The following is a 21,906-nucleotide window of genomic DNA, read 5'->3' as shown; positions in this document are numbered from 1 at the left end:
ACAAGCAAGGAGTAGTCATACTAAAGGTGGGGGGGATCGCAGCAAGAGCAAATAGAAATGCCCACACCCTAAGAGTTATGTCAAAACTGATGGATAGAAGTTCGGATGCTAGGGCTATGCCAAAAAGAAGGAGCAGTCCACGAAGGGAAGCAACTTCTACATTTATGGAGGTCCTCATGTCTATGCAAAGTGCCCCAAAATAAAGAAACTTGGTGCCATATTGCGAGAACAAAATGATAAGGAAGTGCAAGACCAAGGATAGAGTTTGGCACAACACAGTTGGGCATGATTGGGTTATGCAAAGCCATTGCAATGAAAGAAAAAAAGTTGGAAGACTAGTCCACAAAATATGTGGACATTTCCATCAATATTAGGCTAGCATGTGCTATGGTAGATTTTGGTGCAGAAGCCAACATCATGACATAGTCAGTAGCAACAAAGTTGGGGCAAAGCTATAGTCTTAGAAACACCCACGTGAAGATGGTTAATACCTCACTAAATCTTATGTGTAGAGTCACCCATGGAGTAGACATCACGTTACAAAAGTGGCAAGGTAAGACCAACTTCACTATCACTCCCTTAGATATCTTTGATATAATCCTTATGCCGGAGTTATTCCAAAGGTTCCACATGATGATCGACCCTACCTTTAACAACTCTTGGTTATGGAATGAGAGGGATATTGCATGTTACCTCTACTCAAGATGCCAAAGACAGAAGGAAAAACCCACCTATAGGCCATGCAACTTGTAAAAAGCCTAAAGAAGGGGGAGCCGACATTCATAGCCACCATTGCGAGCTTGGATGAAGAAAATAGTGTTAATTAGGGCTTTCCACCTTGATAGAGAGGGTGCTTGAATAAAACAAGGAGGTGATGCAAGAAGAGTTGCTGAGACACCTACATCCAAGAGGTGAGGTAGACAAAAAGATCAACCTGGAGCTTGGAGCAAGGCCACTTGCATACCCACCATACTGTATGGCTCCACCCAAGTTAAAAGAGCTAATGAAGTAGCTAAAGGAGCTCTTTGAGGCTGGCCATATCCATCCATCCAAAGAACCATATAGAGCATCGGTTATTTATAAGAAGAAGGATAGTTTGATGCGTCTATGCATAAACTATCGGTCGTTAAACTAGGTGACAGTAAAGAATGAGTATCCCATCCCGCTCATTGATGACTTGTTCAACAAACTTGGATAAGTCAAGCAATTTACCAAGGTAGATCTAAGGAAAGCTACTACCAGGTGTGTGTAGAGGAAAATGATGAGCCAAAGATGACGTATGTGATGAAATACGGGGCTTACGAGTGGTTGGTGATTCCCTTCTGCTTAACCAATGCACCCGCCACTTTTTCAAACTAATAAACATGATCTTCCACCCCTACATAGATATATTTGTAGTGGTGTACCTGTATGACATAGTGCAACATCCCTCAAAATGCTCATAAGTGCCTTAAGAATGTCTTGGGAATAGGCCTTTCAAATAATGCATCATCCTTAATTTTTTTTGAAAATCCGAGTTCAGAATATCGATCAAGGGGTCAAAACCTGCAGAAAAATAGTTTTGGTGGTTTTTTAGGACCCATATATCGAAAGACAGAGTTTTGAAGGAATTGCATAAAATAGTAAGGTGCACGACAAGTCCGCATGCGGACTTGCTTGCCTCCACATCGCGGACCTAGCGATGATTTTTCATGGCCAAAATTAGTTTTTAGTAAGGGCATTTTATACCTTTCCCAAATTATTAGCTAATGAACCTAGACGTTTTTAGGATCTAATTCAACTATATAAATTAACCTAAACCTCTAATTCTATTCATTCTTCTACAATTTACCTACTCAAATATTTCTCCTTCTACAAAAGACTCTCAAGGACTTCATTAAAGAATTCAAGAAAATTCACTGAAGCTCTCCATCAAAACTCTCAAGTTATTCCAAATTAATTGGTGTTCTCACTTAAGGTATGTAGGTATTAATTCATGGATCCTTTCATCCATGAAGACCAATCAATTTCTCAAATTTTCTATCAAATTAAAGTATGGTATTTTTATGGGTTTTATGATATCTACTCCTATTGCATGAACTTTGATTCAAATTATGATCATGAGTCTATTTTGATATAAATTGATGGTTATTACATTAAATTAAAGAGTTTTATCATGAATACTCGTATTTTGATTTCTAGGGTTCATGATGAAGATTATGAGTATTTTCAATTATACTTCCTAATGATATTATCTATATGAATTATGTAAGGGCTGATATAAAGTTTATGATTATGCATTTTTTCAAGTCAAGTACATGATTTTCAAATCAATTGATCATGCATTCATGCCTTACCTAAATTTCAAGTATAAGTTATGATCATGAATTTCCAAGCATGAATTATGATTATATATTTCAATTATGATCATGGACTATAAGTATATTTCGAAGGATGATTTTCATGCAAGTTATGAAATAAGGTGACTTAGGACTCTATGTGGGGACCTAAGGCCTAAAAGGTGACTTAGGGACCTATGTGGTAACCTAAGACCTAACGATATGAATTATGCAAATATGATTGTAATCATGAAAGAAAAATTCTCATATTACAAGTATGTTATAAAAATGAGCTACTCTATGATTTCAAACGTATGATAATGACTATGATATATGAAATTATGATTTCTATGCTATGCATGTATTACGTGAGATTTGACTTAGCACCGAGTGGACTTGAGGTGGGGGCCCTACCAAAAGCCTTAGTAGAAGCCTCATATCCCATAAACTACATTCCACCATAGTTTGCCTTCATGGCCTAACTATTAAATCCATATATAGCGTATGTATGACCCACCTAGTGGGGTAGAGTCGACCTTGACAAGTAGATTCTCCTTTTTCTTCATTGTATAGAGAGACAATGGGATTCCATGTTATAGCTCGAATGGTCTTATTGTCGGTTATGGTTCCTATCCCACATATGTATGATCTCTTATATATGTTATGGTTTTAAATTATGCTTTTTAAATTCTTGGTCAATTGATTTTCCTGATGACTTTAATTATCTCATCTTACCATGTGATTTATTTGACCATTGCATTCCATGATTTACGTTGTATGTCAAGCCCTCATACTTAGTACATTCTAACGTACTAATGCATACTTTTTGGATACATTATCTCATAATGTAGGGGTTGAGGTTGAAGATCATACTCATTTACGTGGCTAGTAGGCTTTCTATCTGGAGGTGCTGTGGTGATTTCTCATTTATCGAGGACTAGTCATCGTCGTGTTACAACTAGGCCTTAGGTCGGGTCATGAAAAATTTGATATCATAGCATAAGGTTTTTCAAGTGTCCTTAGGTGTCCAACATACCGTGTTAAGTAGAGTCTTATTCATGGGTGTGAAGCATGCCATACTTATGAGTAGGAGGCTATGAGTAATTTTAGGAATTCTCACTTCTTTCATGATCCATGTCGTTCTATAGAGTTACCATAAGACTTCTTTTCCCTAATGATCTTTCTTTGCAATTTTTAGAAAGATAGCTCTAAGAAGACCACCATTTCCCAGGGGAGATAATGTTAATAAAGCCCAAGCTCCCCCGTCTCCTCAATACAATGGTCCTCTACCAGACCAAGTGACTAATGCGGAGTTCCAAACCGCTATTACTATGCTAGCCCGAGTGGTGACCAACCAAGGTGTTGTGGCTCCGCCTAATGTTCCTACTATGGCCTCAAGAGCAAGGTACTTTGCACGAATGAATCCTCCAGAGTTTCATGGCTCAAAAGTCAATGAGGATCCTCAAGATTTCATTGATGAGGTCTACAAGATAGTGAGTATTATGGGGGTGACTTTGGAAGAAAAAACAGAGTTGGCATCTTACTAACTTAAGGGTGTTGCTCAAATATGGTACACTCGATGGAAGTTGGAGAGGGTGGATGAAGGTCCTATTAAATAGGAAGCTTTCAAACTTGATTTCCTTGATCTCTTTTTTCCCTCTTGAGTTAAATGAGGCTAAAGTGTTGGAGTTCATAAATCTTCAATAAAGCAATATGGGGATGAGAGATTATGCCCTTAAGTTTACTAAGCTATCCAAATATTCTTCTTCAATGGTTGCTGATCCACGTGCTCGAATGAGTAAATTCATATCGGGGGTATCCGACTTGGTTGCTAAGGAATGTCGTACCTCTATACTTGTTAAGGAGATAGAAATTTCTCAGCTCATGACTTTTGCCAAACAAATTGAAGGAGAAAATCTCAAGGAAATGAGGATGAGGGATTCTAAGAGGGACCGGTATGAAGGTGAGTTCTCCAATGCTAGGACCGTTAGTAGCAGTGGACGCTCTCATAAAGTCCAAAGCTCAGGGAAGAAGTTTGCTAAGGATAAGGTGCCATACCTTAATGCTCAAAGAGAAGGAGGTGTAAATACTAGTAACCTTTCTTTTCCAAAGTGTGCAAAGTGTGGAATGAATCATAAAGAAAAGTGCTTCATGGGAATGGGTGCTTGCTATGGATGTGGCAAGATGGGCCATAAGCGATCTGAGTGCCCTCTTGTTTCCACCAAGGGTGGAGAAGTTCTTCTTCTAGGAGGCCAAGTACAATAAGGCGCCCAAGCTCAACCTAAGGGTAGGCAACGCAACAACCGATTCTATGCTATTCATGCTAGGCAAGAGGTTGATGAGGCTTCCGATGTGGTCACGGGTATGTTACGAGTCTTTAATTTTGATATTTATGCATACTTTCATTCGAGTGCCAACTTGTCTTTTGTTACACCTTACATTGCTATGAGTTTGATGTATGCCCCGAGGTGTTAATAGAACCCTTTTCAGTTTAAAGTCCTATTGGTGATTCGATATTAGCCAAGAGAGCTTATAAAAATTATCCTGTATGGGTCTTGGATAGAGTTATCTCGTGTGACCTTGTGGAACTTGATATGACTAATTTTGATGTCATTTTTTGTATGGATTGGTTATATGCCGCTTACGCATCTATATATTGTAGGACTCGTGTGGTTAAGTTTCACTTTCCTAATGAGCCTATTCTTGAATGGAAAGGTAATGATTTAATGGTTAAGCGTCAATTTATCTCATATATTAAGGACTGAAAAATGATTTCCAAAGGGTGAATTTATCACATTGTGCGAGTTAGGGACATATTTATCGATACCCAACCTATTTCTATTCCTCCTTACTGAATGGCTCCGGTGGAACTTAAGGAGTTGAAGGATCAATTGAAGGATTTGTTGGACAAGGGTTTTATAACACCGAGTATTTTACCATAGGGTTCTCCCATGTTATTTCTTAGGAAGAAGAATGGGTCACTTCGAATATGTATAGACTACCAGCAATTGAATAACATCACCATAAAGAAATAATATCCAATTCCAAGGATAGATCACTTGTTTGATCAATTACAAGGAGCAGGCTACTTCTCTAAGATTGACCTCTATTTCGATTATCATCAATTGAGGGTAAGGGAGTGTGATATTCCCAAAACATCTTTTCGAACAAGGTATGGCCATTTTGAATTTATAGTAATGTCGTTTGGTTTAACAAATGCTCCCACTATATTCATGGATTTGATGAATCGTATTTTCAAGCCATATTTGGACATGTTTGTAGTGGTGTTCATTGATGATATCTTGATTTATTCTCGAAATGAGAAAGATCATATGGGTCACTTGAGGATTATGTTGTAAATATTAAGAGAAAAGAAATTATTCACTAAATTTAGTAAGTGCGAATTTTGGCTAAGGGAGGTTGCATTTCTTGGCCATGTGGTGTCCGGTGATTGGATTAAATCAGATCCAAAGAAGATGGAGGGGGTTAAGAATTGGCCTAGACCATTATCTCCTTTGAACATTAGAAGCTTTTTGGGCTCATCCAGATACTACTAAAGGTTTGTTGAAGGGTTCTCATATATTGCTCCGCCTTTAACTAAGTTGACACAAAAGAATGCGAAATTCCAAGGGTCGGAAGAATGTGAGAAAAGTTTCCAATACTAAAGGATCATCTTATGTCGGCTCCTATTTTGAGATTGCCTGAAGGTTTGGATGGGTTTATTATTTATTGTGATGCTTCGTGTGTTGTCTTTGGTTGTGTCTTGATGCAACACGGTTAGGTCATAGCCTATGCCTCTAGACAACTTAAGGTGCATGGAAGGAACTATCCAACCCATGATTTTGAAATTACAGCGGTTGTGTTTGCATTGAAAATTTGGCACCATTATCTTTATGGGGTGCATATTGATGTGTTTACCGACCACAAAAGCTTGCAATATGTGTTTAGTCAAAGAGACTTGAACCTTAGGCAAATGAGGTGGTTTGAACTCCTAAAAGACTATGACATGAGCATATTGTACTATCCAGATAAGGCAAATATTGTAGCTGATACTCTTAGTCAGTTGTCTATGGGTAGTGTTGCACATGTTGAGGAAGGTAAAAGGGAATTGGTCAAAGAGGCCATAGAATGGCACGTTTAGGTATGCGTTTGGTTGATTCTAATAGGGCAGGCATTTTTATACACAATGGTTCGAAATCGTGTATTATGGCAGACGTTAAGGCCAAACAAGATGATGATTCAATTTTGGTCAAATTAAAGAAGTCGGTTGACAAAAATTCCATTGAGGCTTTCTCCTTAGGAGAAGATGCGGTACTGCATTACCAAGTTTGTTTATGTGTTCCAAATATTGATGGATTAAGAGAGTTGATATTGAATGAGGCTCATAGTTCTCGGTATTGAATTCATCCGAGATCCACCAATATGTATCTTGATTTGAGGGTAGTGTATTGGTGGAATGTCATGAAGAAGAACATAGCAGAGTTCGTGGCTAAGCGTCCTAATTGTCAACAAGTGAAAGTTGAGCATCAAAGGCCGAGAGGTCTAGCTTAAGAAATCGAAATTCCTACATGGAAGTGGAAAGATGTGAATATGGACTTTATCACGGGTTTGCCTCATATTGGAAGACAACATGATTCTATTTGGGTCATCGTGGATCGAATGACCAAATCGACATATTTTCTACCTGTCAAGACTTCTTATGGTGCCGAAGACTATGCTAAGTTGTACATTTGTGAACTTGTGAAACTTCATAGTGTTCCTTGGTTGATTATATCGGATAGAGGTACTCAATTTAGTTCACATTTTTGGAAGTCATTTCAGGAAGGTCTTGGTACTAAAGTCAAGCTAAGTACTACTTTCCATGCTTAAACCGATAGACAAGACGAAAGAACAATTCAAACCTTGGAAGATATGTTAAGGCATGTGTGATTGATCTTAGAGGAAGTTGGGATGACCATTTACCACTGATTGAGTTTGCCTACAATAATAGTTATCACTCTAGCATCCAAATGGCTCCTTTTGAAGCCTTGTACGGGAGAAGATGTATGTCTCCGGTGGGGTGGTTTAAAGTAGGTGAGATGGTATTGATTGGTCCAGATTTGGTAATTGATGTAATGGAGAAAGTAAGGCTCATAAGAGAAAGATTAAAAATGGCTCAGTCGTCAAATCTCCTATTCGGACCTAGGAGGGGAGAGCTTGAATTTGATATGGATAATATGGTATATTTGAAGATTTTACCTATGAAAGGGGTAATGCGCTTTGGTAAGAAAGGGAAGTTAAGCCCTAGAGATGTAGGACCCTATAGCACATTGGCAAAGTAGCGTATGAGTTAGACTTGCCACTTGAGTTGGCTTTGGTTTATCCGGTATTTCATGTGTCAATATTAAGGAAGTTTATGGGTGATCCAAATTCTATTGTGCCAATGGAGAATGTAAATATTGAAGAGAATTTGACCTTCGAGGAGGTCCCGATTGAGATCTTAGACCAGCAAGTGAAGAAGTTAAGAAATAATGATGTTGCATCCGTCAGATATGATGAAGTGTTATCCGTATCTCTTTCCTTCCACTGAAGCCTAAAGGTACTAAGTAGCTCATGATTAAATCGATTAAACTCCTACGTTTCAGTTCCTTATGTCATTCATATGCATGCATGTTTAAGGAAAATGATTTTCTCAAAGACTATGTTTTATGTTAAGTATGAAGTTTACATGTTCTATGCATTTTTTTCGAAGTGTCCTCATATTCATGTTGGGTTTTTAGTTCTTTTTCCATGTCCTTCCCATATTAGTTGAATCTCATTCGCGGATGAATATTCCCAAAGGAGAGATATTGTAACATCCCTCAAAATGCTCATAAGTGCCTAAAGAATGCCTTAGGAATAGGCTGCTCAAGTAATGCATCATCTTAATCTTTTTGAAAAATCCGAGTTTGGAATATCGATCAGGGGATCAAAACCTATGGGAAAATAGTTTTGGTAGATTTTTAGGAACCGTATATTGAAAGATAGATTTTTAAAGGAATTGCACAAAACAGTAAGGTGTGCGACAAGTCCACATCACGGACTTGCTCGCCTTCGCATTGAAGACCTGGAGATGATTTTTCATGGCCGAAATTAGTTTTTAGTAAGGGCTTTTTAGACTTTTCCCAAATTATTAGCTAATGAACCTAGACGTTTTTAGGACCTAATTCAACTCTATAAATTAACCTAAACCTCTAATTCTATTCATTCTTCTATAATTCACCTACTCAAATATTTTTCCTTCTACAAAAGACTCTCAATGACTCTATTGAAAACATGAAGTAAATTTACTCAAGCTCTCCATCAAAACTCTTAAGTTCTTCTAAATTAATTGGCGTTCTCACCTAAGGTATGTAGGTATTGATTCATGGATCCTTTCATCCATGAAGCCCAATCAATTTCTCAAGTTTTCTATCAAATTAAAGTATGGTATTTTATGGGTTTTATGATCTCTAATCCTATTTCATGAACTTTGATTCAAATTATGATCATGAGTCTATTTTGATATAAATTGATGGTTATTGCATTAAATTGAAGAGTTTTTTCATAAATACTCCTATTTTGATTTCTAGGGTTCATGATGAAGATTATGAGTATTTTCAATTATACTTCCTAATAATATTATCTATATGAATTATGTATGGGCTGATATAAAGTTTATGATCATGCATGTTTTCAAGTCAAGTACATGATTTTCAAATCAATTGATCATGCATTCATGCCTTACTTAAATTTCAAGTATAAGCTATGATCATGAATTTCCAAGCATGGATTATGATTATGTATTTTAATTATGATCATGGACTATAAGTATGTTTCGAAGGATGATTTTCATGCAAGTTATGAAGTAAAGTGACTTAGGGCTCTATGTGGGGACCTAAGGACTAAAAGGTGACTTTGGGCCCTATGTGGTGACCTAAGGCCTAACGATATGAATTATGCAAATATGATTGTAATCATAAAAGGAAAATTTTCATACTACAAGTATGTTATGAAAATGAGCTACTCTATGATTTCAAACCTATAATAATGACTATAATATATGAAATTATGATTTCTATGCTATGCATGTACTCCATGGGATTTGACTTAGCACCAAGTGCATTTGAGGTGAGAGCCCTACCAAAAGCCTTAGTAGCAGCCTCATGTCCAATAAACTATGTGCCACTGTAGGTTGCCTTCATGACCTAGCTATTGAATCCACATATAGCGTATGTATAACCCATCTATCAGGGTAGAGTCTACCTTGGGAAGTAGATTCACCTTTATCTTCGTTGTATAGGGAGACAACGAGATTCCATATTATAGCTCGCATGGTCTTATTATCGGTTATGGTTCCTATCCCACATATGTATGATCTCTTATGTATGCTATGATTTTAAATTATGCTTTTTAAATGCTTGGTTAATATGATTTTCCTCATGATTTTAATTATCTCATCTTACCATGTGATTTACTTAACCATTGAATTTCATGATTTATGTTGCATGTGATGGCCTCATACATAGTACATTCCAACGTACTAATGCATACTTTTTGCCTACATTGTCTCATAATGTAGGGGTTGAGGTTGAAGATCACACTCATTTACGTGGCTAGTAGGCTTTCTATCTGGAGGTGTTGTGGTGAGTCCTCATTTATCGGGGACTAGTTATCGAGTTGGTTATTGTTTCAAGGACTTTTGTTATGTTTAATATTAATGGTGAGCTAGGGACATTTCTTAGCCCCCACCCATACTCATGTGTAGAGGCATTCTGTTGGATAAATATTTCAAGTCTATGTTGTCATGTGACATTTTTTCATTTACTATTCATAGTTTAGACTCTCTTATGATGTTTTCGCTTTTACTTTACCTTATGTATGCTTATGATATGTACAAAAGGCTTGGTTGGAGCCCTTCGGGGTTTTGATCACCATGTTACAACTAGGCTCTAGGTTGGGTCGTGACACATAGTCATGTACAACTACACCTTGGAGGAACATGCAGAGTATTTGAAGAAGGTGTTCCATGTCTTATGAGAAAATGATCATTACATCAAGCGGGGGAAGTGGGATTTTACCCAGCACGAGTTGCACTTCATGGGACATATCATTAGCCAGGGTGAGTTATAGATGGATGAGGAAAATGTTTCGTCTATCAAAGAGTGGGAAGAGCCCACAAAGGTAACCAAACTTAGATCTTTCCTTGGACTTGCTAGTTATTATTGCAGGTTCATAAGTGGCTACTCTGCCAAAGACGCTCCACTGATCGAACTATTGAAGAAGACTAAGTCTTAGGCTTGGAGAGGGTATTGCAAAAAGGCATTTGAAGACCTCAAGGCTGCTATAACGGAAGAACCAGTCCTAGCGCTGCCTGACATCTCTAAGACATTCAAAGTGCACAGAGATGCTTTTGACTAATCCATTGGGGGTGTATTGACACAGGAGAGGCATCCTATTTCCTTAGAGAGCTGCAAGCTAAATGTGATGGAACGGTGACATATCGTCCAAGAGAAGTAGATGAAAACCATTGTCCATTGCCTATGCACGTGGAGACATTTCCTACTTGGCTCCAAGTTAATGGTAAAGACCAAAAATATGGCCACTGGCTACATCCAGTCACATAAGAAGTTCACACCAAAGCAAGCTAGGTGGCAAGACTTCTTAGCTGAGTTGGACTATGAGTTGGAGTACAAGCCAGGGAAGGGAAATGTTCTGGCCGACACCTTGAGCAGAATATTCTAGCTTGCTAGCATCACTGCAGCCCACTGTGACATTCAAGATGTAATCACGTATGGCATGCAACACAATCCAAAGTCAAAATGACTTATGAAGCTAGCTGCATAGGGAAATAAGAGACACTTCTGGGTAGAAGACGGACTATTATTCACCGCCGAAGGAAAGATCTATGTGCCTAAGTTTGGAACCATAAGGCGGTGGATCATGAAGGAAAGCCATGAAACATTATGGGTTGGAAATCGAGGGAGGCGACGTACGAGAGCACTGATCAAGGAAATCTACTATTGGCCACACATGTGGGATGATATTAAGTGCTATTTGCAGACTTGTCTTATTTGCCAACAAGACAAGGTGGAGTAGTGACAACGAGAAGTCCTCATGGAGCCACTACCTGTAGTGGAGAATCCATGTGAGAGAGTTACTATGGACTTCATTACTTTCTTGCCGAAGTCTGATAGGTATGGGACGATTCTGGATGTGGTGGGTAGATTCTCTAAATATGCTAGTTTTATGCCCACTACAATAGGCTATACTGCTAAGGAAGATGCCAAGCTATTCTTAAATAATGTGGTGAAGTATTGGGGGTTTCCAAGGTACATAATTAGTGACAGAGATCCCCACTTCACTGGAAACCTTTGGAGGGAGTTATTCGAGATTCTGGGCACAAAGTTATACTTCTCCACTATTTTCCAACTGCAGATGGATAGCCAAAGTTAATGCCTTGTTAAAGTGATACCTAAGGTATTTTTTGATCTTTAATCGAAAGTATTGGGCAAGGTCTATGACCCCAAAAGTCAAAAAGTTGGAACCCAAGAGAATTCTTCAAAATTTTGACTAACTTCAAGTTTATGAGTCCTTCTACGACTCATAGCTATTCCTACGACTCATAGGGATGAGTCATAGAGTGGTTCAGGACTAAATTTTAGAGAGGTCCTATGACTCAATAGCATGAGTCGTAGTCCTATTGATGAGATATAATACCGAATCATAGGAAAATATCAGAGGCTCCGATTTGCATATTCTTAAAACCTACAGGACAACAAGGGTTTATGACCCATAATCCTTTTTACGAGTCATAAGAATGACTCGTAGATGCAACTTCAGAGACTCAGGATTTTCAGGATTTTGAGAAGTCTACAAGATGAGTCATTTCCACTATCATCAACCTGTCTAAGAATCATAGAGATCCAATTATCAACATAGACTCTCACTATCTAACATGACTGTAATACTAGATGGGGGTGTGAGAAAATCTCCCATCTCACCCAATAAATAACATAGAGTAATGAAGTATAACTGCCAAATGTGAAATAAATGTCATGTCCTCAAACTGTGAGGACTCACCAATAAGAAGCTAATAGTAGACTCTAACCATGAGCGGGAGGAGGATGAACGTGATTGCCGAACCCTACATTATGATACAATGTAGGAAAAAAGTATGCATTAGTACATGGAACACACTAAGTATGTGAGAATATGCATGAACAATAAACATAGGATATAATTAATATAAATCATGGGATGCAAGACCAATATATTTAAAATGCATGAGTAAACATGAAAACATTTGAAACATTTATCTCATTGGTCAATGCATCAAAACAATCTCATAATCATCATAAAACTTACATATGTGGGAGATAACAGTAACCGACATTAAGACCATATGAGCTATTACGTGGAATCCGTTGATCCCCACATCGAGAAGGGGGAGGCTACTTGTCAAGGTAAGCTCCATCCAATTAATATCATCATGTGCTATGTGTGGATCCACTAGCTAGTCCATATCAATAAACCTATGGTGTCAACGTAGTTTAAGAGATTAGAGGTTGCTACTAGGGCTTAGGTCGAGCCCCCACCGCAAAGTCCACTCGGTGCTAATTACATCATCCCACGAAATACATATCATGTCAAAATCATAAATCATACTTGTATAATCATAAACTTTTCATAATCATAATTCATAAACTTGTTCATAGAAATAGCTCATTATCAATTAATTCATGTGATGTGGTCTAGACCTTTTACAAAATATCTTTAGGGTCTTAAGTCACCTTCCTCATTAAGGATCTTAAGTCACCCTTTCATTAGAGTCTTGAGTAACCTTTCAAGGACCTCAAGTCACTCTTTCTATAAACTGTCTTGAAATAAATTTAAAACATCATTCATAATCTTTTATAAGGCATTCATAAACATCCTTGCATAAAACATCTTAAAACTCATTCATAAAGCTTGTATTGAAAGAAACTTGAAAATCATTATAATATCTCATAAATCATACTTAAAACTAGTATTTTGCATGGGTCATTGAAATGCAACTTGAAGTAATGCAATATGAAATAAATTATGCATAAGTAGGTTAATAACACAAATACATATCATAATTGAGAAGACCCAATGCAAATCATGAAATTAGGGCTTTTCATTAAAGAGATCAGGATTGAAATTGAGAAGAATCTTTGGGATTCCATGGGTGAAAAGAGCCCATGGATGAAGTCCCACATTCCTTGACCTTGATGATCCCTAAATTTCAAATAATGAAAGCTTGACCATTAAGAACCCCTTTTGAATTGCTAGAGAGAGAAGAAGACCTTGAGAGAAAACTTGGGAGAGAGGATTTTGGATTTTGGGAGTATTTTTTAGATTGAGAGGGTTAGAAGGATTTAGGATAGTTAATAGGTATGAATCTAGACTTATAAACCATCCTCATTCATTATAGAAATATAGGAAAAAGTCTAGAATAACCCTCATTAAAATTGAACCTAGAACCCAAAATGGGTCATCACCACGAACTGTTGTGGGCAATACGGTCCGTGGTCACCTCCATGGTGAGGGACTCAGCATTTTTGAAAAAGGAATTTGGGACGTTGACCATCATGAGACTTACCACGAATTATGGAAGGAAACACGGGGCACATGGTGAACATTTGTGACATGGGACTTGAACTTTAAATTTTGAGGTTGCAGGAAAGTTTTAGGACTTTCTTCGCAAAGACCGTGATGGTCCATGAATGTCACTACGATCCATGAATTAAGGACATGGTATAGGGCCTACATGAGGGTCTGTAGGGACAACCATGACAAAACCCACCACGGTCCATGAAAGGCTATATGTCCCATGGTGGTGAGGCATTGTCCCTGCCTTAGGAAAGTTACTGAGGATCTTAGGGGAGGGTTCACCACGACTCGTGATTCTTACCACAGCCTCTGGTCCCTTGTCGTGGTCCCTTCCCTAAAAAACTAAGTTTTAGAACCCTGACCATGGTGGCTCACCATGAATTGTGGTTAGCAGTACGGTCTGTGATGGCCCTCATGGTCATCACCTGGTGCCAAAAAGCTATAATTTCTAAAATTTCATCTTTTGTTCCTCGTTTTCCATTTTTCAAGTTCTAGGATCTTACATTTGGTCATTTTCCTATATCTTATTAATGTATGTGGACATTTTTAGGACTAGATTCCTAATGTTAACTATACTAAATATTCCTAAACCTATTATTTTTCCCTCATTAGTTCCCAAATAACTTTAAGACTTCTCTTCCAAGATTCCTTCAAGAGTTCATCTCCTTCAGTAAGGTTTTTGGCTATGGTCTCTACAAGAACAAGACTTTTTCTCTCAATTCCAAGGACAATCCAGCAAGTAATGTGGGAATTCATCTATGGGCTTTTTCACCCATGGAGTCCCAAGCGTTTTTCTCAAATTATCATTATGTTTCCAATTCAAAAGCCCTAATTTCAATAATTATGCATTAGGTTTTCTTATTCATGGTATATTATATGATTAGTGATTAAATTATGTATCTAATTGATATTATTTTTATGAATTATGTATGGTTTGATATAAGTAGGGTGATCATGCATGTTTTCAATCCAATTTCACAGTTTTCAATTGTCACGACCCAAGCCTAGGGCCTAGATGCGATATGGTGAATGAGGAACCCAAGAGTACCTCAAACAAGCCTATTAGCATTATTTTATCCTTTCACATGTAATGAAAATAAATAAACAAGAGGAAATCATAATAGTAAATCTTCAACTTACATATGTCCAACAATAAGTCTAACTTTTAGATTTAACGGGGCTAAGACAAGTCCCTAGCTCACCCTCAATCATAATAGAAAGAAATGTCATAGTAAGTATCTAAATATCTCAACATATCATAAGCTATAAAGATAAAAGAGTATTATTTCTAAAACATGGGAACTCACCAAAAGTAGACTTCAAACAAAATCTCAACTAGCCACGTGGAGGAGAACGAGGAGGAGCACCGGTACCTATATGGTGATATCATATAGGCAAACGAGTATGCGTTAGTACTTTGAATATACTAAGTATCCAGGAATGCGTTACAAAGTAAAACATTTAGGACATTTGTAAGGAAAAGTACATAAATGAGTGCATGCATGAGTAATCAAGTAGATATCATTTAAATCATACATATGTGGATATATACATGCATGAGTAATCATGTAAATAGCATTTGAAATGTTCATTTGTGGGAAATTGACTATAAATGACATTAAGACCTTGTGAGCTATTACATGGAATCCAACATAACCCCCTACGTTGGCTGGAGAGTCTACTTACCTAGGGTAGAGCTTCGTCAATTTTACATTCATTCTTTAACTTTAAGGGCTTTCATGGATCCATTAGCCTAAGCCCATAAGGGCTCCTATGTTGGCACATAGTTAATGAGACAAGAGGTTGATTCTAGGATTTCCTTACAAAATCCCACCTCAATGACCCATTCGGTGCTAAGTCAATCCCACAGAATAGTTTAATACTTTAAAATAGTCATAATGTATAGCTTGAGAATTCAAAATATCACATTCGGTAGAATAGCTCATTAAAACTTTTGGTGATTCAAATATGCAAGAATTTTCCTTATTGCATAAATAATCCATCATTTCATCATTATTTTATTTCATAAGACTCTTTTTGATCATAGACATTGCTTTCATAAATATTTATTTAGAGTCAAAGCTTTCAAGTCAAACTTCATCGAAAACATAGTAAAACTAGGTGGGTTCTATTCACTTCAACTTTCAAACATGTATCTAAATAGACTTATGCATAAGCACTATGAAATACATCAATTAAATCATGCTTTAAATAACCCACCATGAATTTCAAGAATCTTTAAAGATCTAAATAGAGAAAATACTTGTAAATTATCAATTCATACATATAAAATTATTTTGCATAAAAATAGATTAATAATCATTAGCTTAACCATGAATCATGCTATTAAGTAGAAATAAAAATTTCCCATAAGAAAATCTTATTTGAAATCAAGAGATTTAGTTGAAAGAGTTTTGGACTACATGGGTGGAAGAACCCATGGATAAACAACCACATACCTTAGAGAAAAACTTGAAACAAATTGGGTAAATAAACATAACTTATCATATAATCAAAATACTTTAGGCATGAGAGTGGAAGAAAAACTCTCATTGAAGCTTTACATACCTGGAATCTGAAGCTTTACTCAGAATTGAAGGACTTAATGAACACTCTTGAATGCTAGCCTTTTCTCCTCACTGAAGCGTTTTGTGTACTACCCGGAGTATATGAATCACCGGGATAGTATTTCTACACTACTAAGAACTAAAACTATATTTTGTGAATGAGTAAAGAAAGATTGATGAAAAAAATGATGAAATAAGGTGGGTATTTATAGGTGTGAAGGAGAGACCTAACAATAATTAAAATAATCATAAAGAAAAATTTGAAAATTTAATAGAGGATTGTGATGTCATGGGTGATGTCAAATGGAGGACTATTGATGTCAAATGGATCTAGTACTTTCATGGTTGGTGAGATGAATCTTTATTTTAACAGAATACCCTTTTTTGGAGCTACGTTTGAACAAGATGACTTTCTTATTAGGATTTGGTGTCTTCATATGAATTGTATCTCTAGAACGCTCTTGTAATTTCATTTACGAATCAGCTGAATGCTATCACCTTATAGTGAGATATGATTTTTCTTCTACAAATACTCTATTTTGGCACAACACTAGGTATTGTAAATATTAATTTATTTGACCTATTTTGCCACCGAATCTTAAGCTATGGTCTTCAAAAAAGTTATAGCTAATGATGTTTGGGTTATTCAAAAATTTGAAGCACCTAATTTAGACCATTCTATGAAAGGTTATGCCCTAAATATAGAAGCAGTATCATTTTCTTCGAGAATTGGAATACCATATATAACGTTTTTAGGGGGTGTTACATCAATCAAATTGATTATATATTCTCGTTTTACCCTAATTTCAAGTTTAAATTATGATCATGAATTATAATTATGTCCAACATATGAATTTCATGCAAGTTATGAATAAAGGTATCTTAGGATCCTTAATTGGTGACCTAGGAACCTAATGACATGAATTATGAAAGTATGATTTGTAATGTTGAAAGACTTTTACTCACCTGGCAATTATGACATGAAAATGAGCAGCTCTATGAGTTTTCAACCTATGAACAAGTGTTATGATATATGTTAAAGTATGATTAGTATGTTATGTATTTTGTGGGATTTGACTTAGCACTGAATGAGACTTAAGGTGGGGGCTCGACCTACAGGGTCCTTATATAGAGTCTCTAGTCTCTAACTACATGCTACCGTAGGATTGACTTTATGACATAGCTAGTGGATCCACATATAACACATGTTCATGACCCACCTAATGGGGTAGATTCTACCTTGGCAAGTAGATTTCTCTTTCTTTCATTGTATGGGGAGACATTGAGATTCCATGTTATAACTCGCATGGTCTTACTTTCAGTTATGGTTCTATCCCATATATTTATATTCTATTTATGTTCTTTTATGATCTTAACTATAACTTTAATACTTCAATTATTATGGTTTTCTCATGACTTTACTTGACCTATGTATATAATACATGTTATTTGATCATCATCTATTATGTTCCATATTGCTTGGCACGCCTCTGTACTTAGTACATTCAAATAAACTAACAGTAATTTGTTGCCTATATTGTCTCATAATGTAGGAGTCAAGGATCACAGTCCTTCCACATGTGGCTAGTTGAGTTTCTATCCTCTGAAGATTGGTGAGTCCTCATCTATCAAGGGTGAATTATAAGCTTGTTTCAATTTAAAGACTTTGTTATATTATTGATTTGAAGGTGATCTAGGGACATGTCTTAGCCCCCGCTCATCTTATTTAGTAGAGACATTTGTTGGACAAATTATGTAGAGTCTATGTTGTCGTACTCCCATAATTTTAAGATTTATGTTTTGAGACTCTTTCTATGTTATTTCCTCTTGAATTTATCTTATGTATGCTTATGATATGTCAAGAGGCTTGGTTGGATTCCTTTGTATTTTTTATTATCGTGTCATGTCTAGGTCCTAGTTTAGGTCATGACACGAGGCTATTAGATGTATCCCAATTCTCATATTACTTGTAGAAGAGTGAGGCCACAGGGCGAACACCATTTGAGTTAGCCACAAACCAACAGCCACAAACTCCACATTCACTTTCAGCTGCATTCGAGGGAAAGAGTTTCGTGGCTTATCAAATGGACCAAGGTTTTGAGGAATAATTTGACACTGCCAAGTTTTACTTGGATAAGACAGCAAAGAAGATGAAGAAATTTACCGACCGCAATCGTCATCCCATATATTACAAAGTTGGAGACATGATCTTGGTTAAGTTCAAACTAAGGTAGTTCAAGGAATTGCGAGGCATGCATCAAAACTATATAGAAAGTATGAGGCCCCGTTCAAGATCATTGCTAAGGTGGGTAGGATCTTATATAAATTGGAGCTACCACCATATTGCAAGGTTCATTCTGTCTTCCATGCCAACATCTTCAAGCAATACCATGAGGGAAAGAATGACCCTAGACGAGGTCAATCAAGTCGGGTGCGAATTACAATCATCACCTCTAATGATCCAAACATTAAGGCCATTATTGACTATTAAGACAAGTAGAAATAAGGACAACATGCCACTGCCATGCTCCTCATCAACCTAAAAGGAAAATATCTGGAGGAGGCCATATGGGAATGATATGAAGACTTATGGTAGTTTAAAGTCAAAGTCCAAGATTCTTGCAGTAGCAGTGCAGTGCGGTCGTTGCTACATCAGATGGGGGGAGAATGTCATGAACAACCACTTGATCATCTAGAAGGGGCAAGAATCTAGAGAGGTTAGTGGAAGTCTCTAAAACCTTATGGAGAAGTCTTGAAAGCCTTAGAATCCTCTAGATGTATAGAGAATTCTAGAATAGGGACATCTTTGTAAATATAGAAGGACTTGTATAGAAATTATTCTTTTCACTTAAGCCCCTAGGGATTAGTATAAATAGAAGGGGCCATTCATTTGTATACCCATCAAACAATCATATAATCTTCCAAAATACAAAATCCTTCTTATAAAATTTCTCTTGTGTCTTTCTTTGATCTAGCATTCCCTTAGCAATTTAGTTTGAAAAGACTTACTTGAGCTTACAAGATCGTGAAAGAGTCGTGAGTAAGTTGTCGATTGCCGCACATAAGTCTTAGTTGAATTCTAAGTTCATGTCATAGGTCTTATATTTGAGAGTAAGGTTTCCACAACAAACACCATTAGAGTGAAGATTTAAAGCTTAATTTATAATTATTTTTCATTCTTTCTTCAACTCTTTTCTTTGTAATGCTTAAATTCTAGGTGTAGTTGTTATGGTAATTTGGATTTTGTTCTAGGAATAGAAAATTTGTGGGTTATTGATTTTCATCTTGTGCTTTTGTAATTAATTCAATATTTTTTCATTTGTGAATGAGTTTTTGATTATCTAATTAATTTTATGCTTTAATTGCTTTCCTATGGATTTGATAACTCCTCGGACTTGTCCATTTTACTTTGATTGAACTTTAGAGAGTCAATTGTGGTTGGAAAAAGTTTATTGGTAAATAATTTGAGGTGTAGCAAATCATAAATCGGATTTTAGCTAGAAATAGTGAATCCATGAAATGCCTATAATTGAATTAATTGTGTTTTTACTGAATTAGATTCGAAAGAACTAGTTAAGAAATATTTGCCTATATTAGAGAAAAATAGATAGATGATTTAGATTCTAAGTCATGTATGATATTATCCATGGTTAATTGATAATGTATGAAGCTAATATGCAATGGATCGTATAGATCTTGATTGAAATTCCATTCCCAAATCCCATTGGTATCCTTGCTTGAAAAGGTTTTATTTGTTATTCTTTCCTATCCCCATATCCGAAATTACTACCAATATTTTCATAATATAATTATATCTTTTATTTCAGATTCAAACTAGTAGCTTATAATTCTTTATCTCTTCAATAACCTACACATTGTTCCTTGTGAAATTCGACCCAACCATATACATTGGGTTTATTCTGCTAATGAAAACCTTCACTTCAATTCGTAAGGGTGTAGTTGAGTGTTATAACAAATGGCACAATTTCCAGATAAAAATTGGCGTATCTAATTAATTTGGAATTTATAGTTTACTAGTTTTTATCCAAATTGTGAATATTTGTTGTTTTCTTTACTTTTGTTTGGTTCAATAGCTTCTTGTGAAGGATCAATGATTGGTGGGTGTAATCCCTATGTTGATGACCCATGGCTTTGTTGTGGAGGACTTCATGTTGGGGCTAGTTATGTGAAGGCTTCTCTAGATGAACAAATATATGAAAAATTGGATGTGGTGAGTCAATCTTGTCTCATAAACTTGGCCCAAAAGATTGGACAGGTGAGGATACAACATCTAATGCTCAAAATAAGGGATGTTTTTCAGAATATACACCTAACTCGGTGTCATAAAATAATCCAAATTGAGTTTGAAATTGCAATTTTGAAAACCAATGTAAGAGCAAGAATTGGATCATGTCATGGTCCTCATCAAATGGTCAAAAATAGCAAATGAGAGTTGGGGTTCCAAGAAAATAGAGTTGTGATTAATATGAATGAAATTTTGGGTGTTTGCAACCGAATCAAGCCAATAGAATTCTAAGATGCTGAAATCAAAGAAATGATACTAGAGTTGCAAGGAAAAGCCAAAAAGATCATCTATGAAAACTCTAGTTCATTTGAAAGTGATGGTGTCATTCACTTGAAAGCCAAGAATTATGAAGTTAGATGTTCGAGTGTCCTAGTGACTCTATCAATATTGCCCAATGCTCCTCCAAGAAAAAATGATGTGAAGTTGGGTAAGAAACTCAAGTCTTGGATGTTGAGAGATTGAATGAGATTCTTGTTTCTCTCATGTTGTCTCGGTGTATTTCAACAAAGACTTGATTTGAAATTAGGGAGAAGGTTTATAGCCTCAAAGTGGAAACACAAAAGGTGAGGCATCTAGCGTTGCACCACGATGTTAAATTGTATGCTTCATAGGAGCCAACCCATCGGTATTCAATTTTTTTAATTTTTAGTTTAATTTTTAATTTTTTGATTTTTTGAATAGATTAGGATTTTATTTTTGACTAATCCTCATAATTTTAAGGGTTTAGATGTAATTTGAGCAGGTTTGGAAGCTAAAATTTGAATAGGATTAAAGTCTGGGATTGAATAACCTTCAAAATGGGATTTGGAATACTTTTTGGGAGCTAGAGATCTCAGAAATGATTAGGAGAGGTCCCAAATGGGTCCTTACATTACAAAAAAGTTCATAGAATTTTCATTTTCAGTCACTCAACTCTTCATCGCCATTGCGTAAGCCATGGGACACGATTGTGAATCATAAATAGGTGATTTGTCGTAATTGCGTGAGCCGTAGGCTGCGATCGCGGAGATTTAATGTAGGACTAGTAGCCATCGCGATTGTGATGAATCGTGCTCAGTCAAAAAGTCATGTTCTTTAATTC

The sequence above is a fragment of the Solanum dulcamara genome, chromosome 5, assembly GCF_947179165.1.
Source record: "Solanum dulcamara chromosome 5, daSolDulc1.2, whole genome shotgun sequence".
In the NCBI taxonomy this organism is placed as follows: Eukaryota; Viridiplantae; Streptophyta; class Magnoliopsida; order Solanales; family Solanaceae; genus Solanum; species Solanum dulcamara.
Note: the sequence above shows the minus strand (reverse complement) of the source record.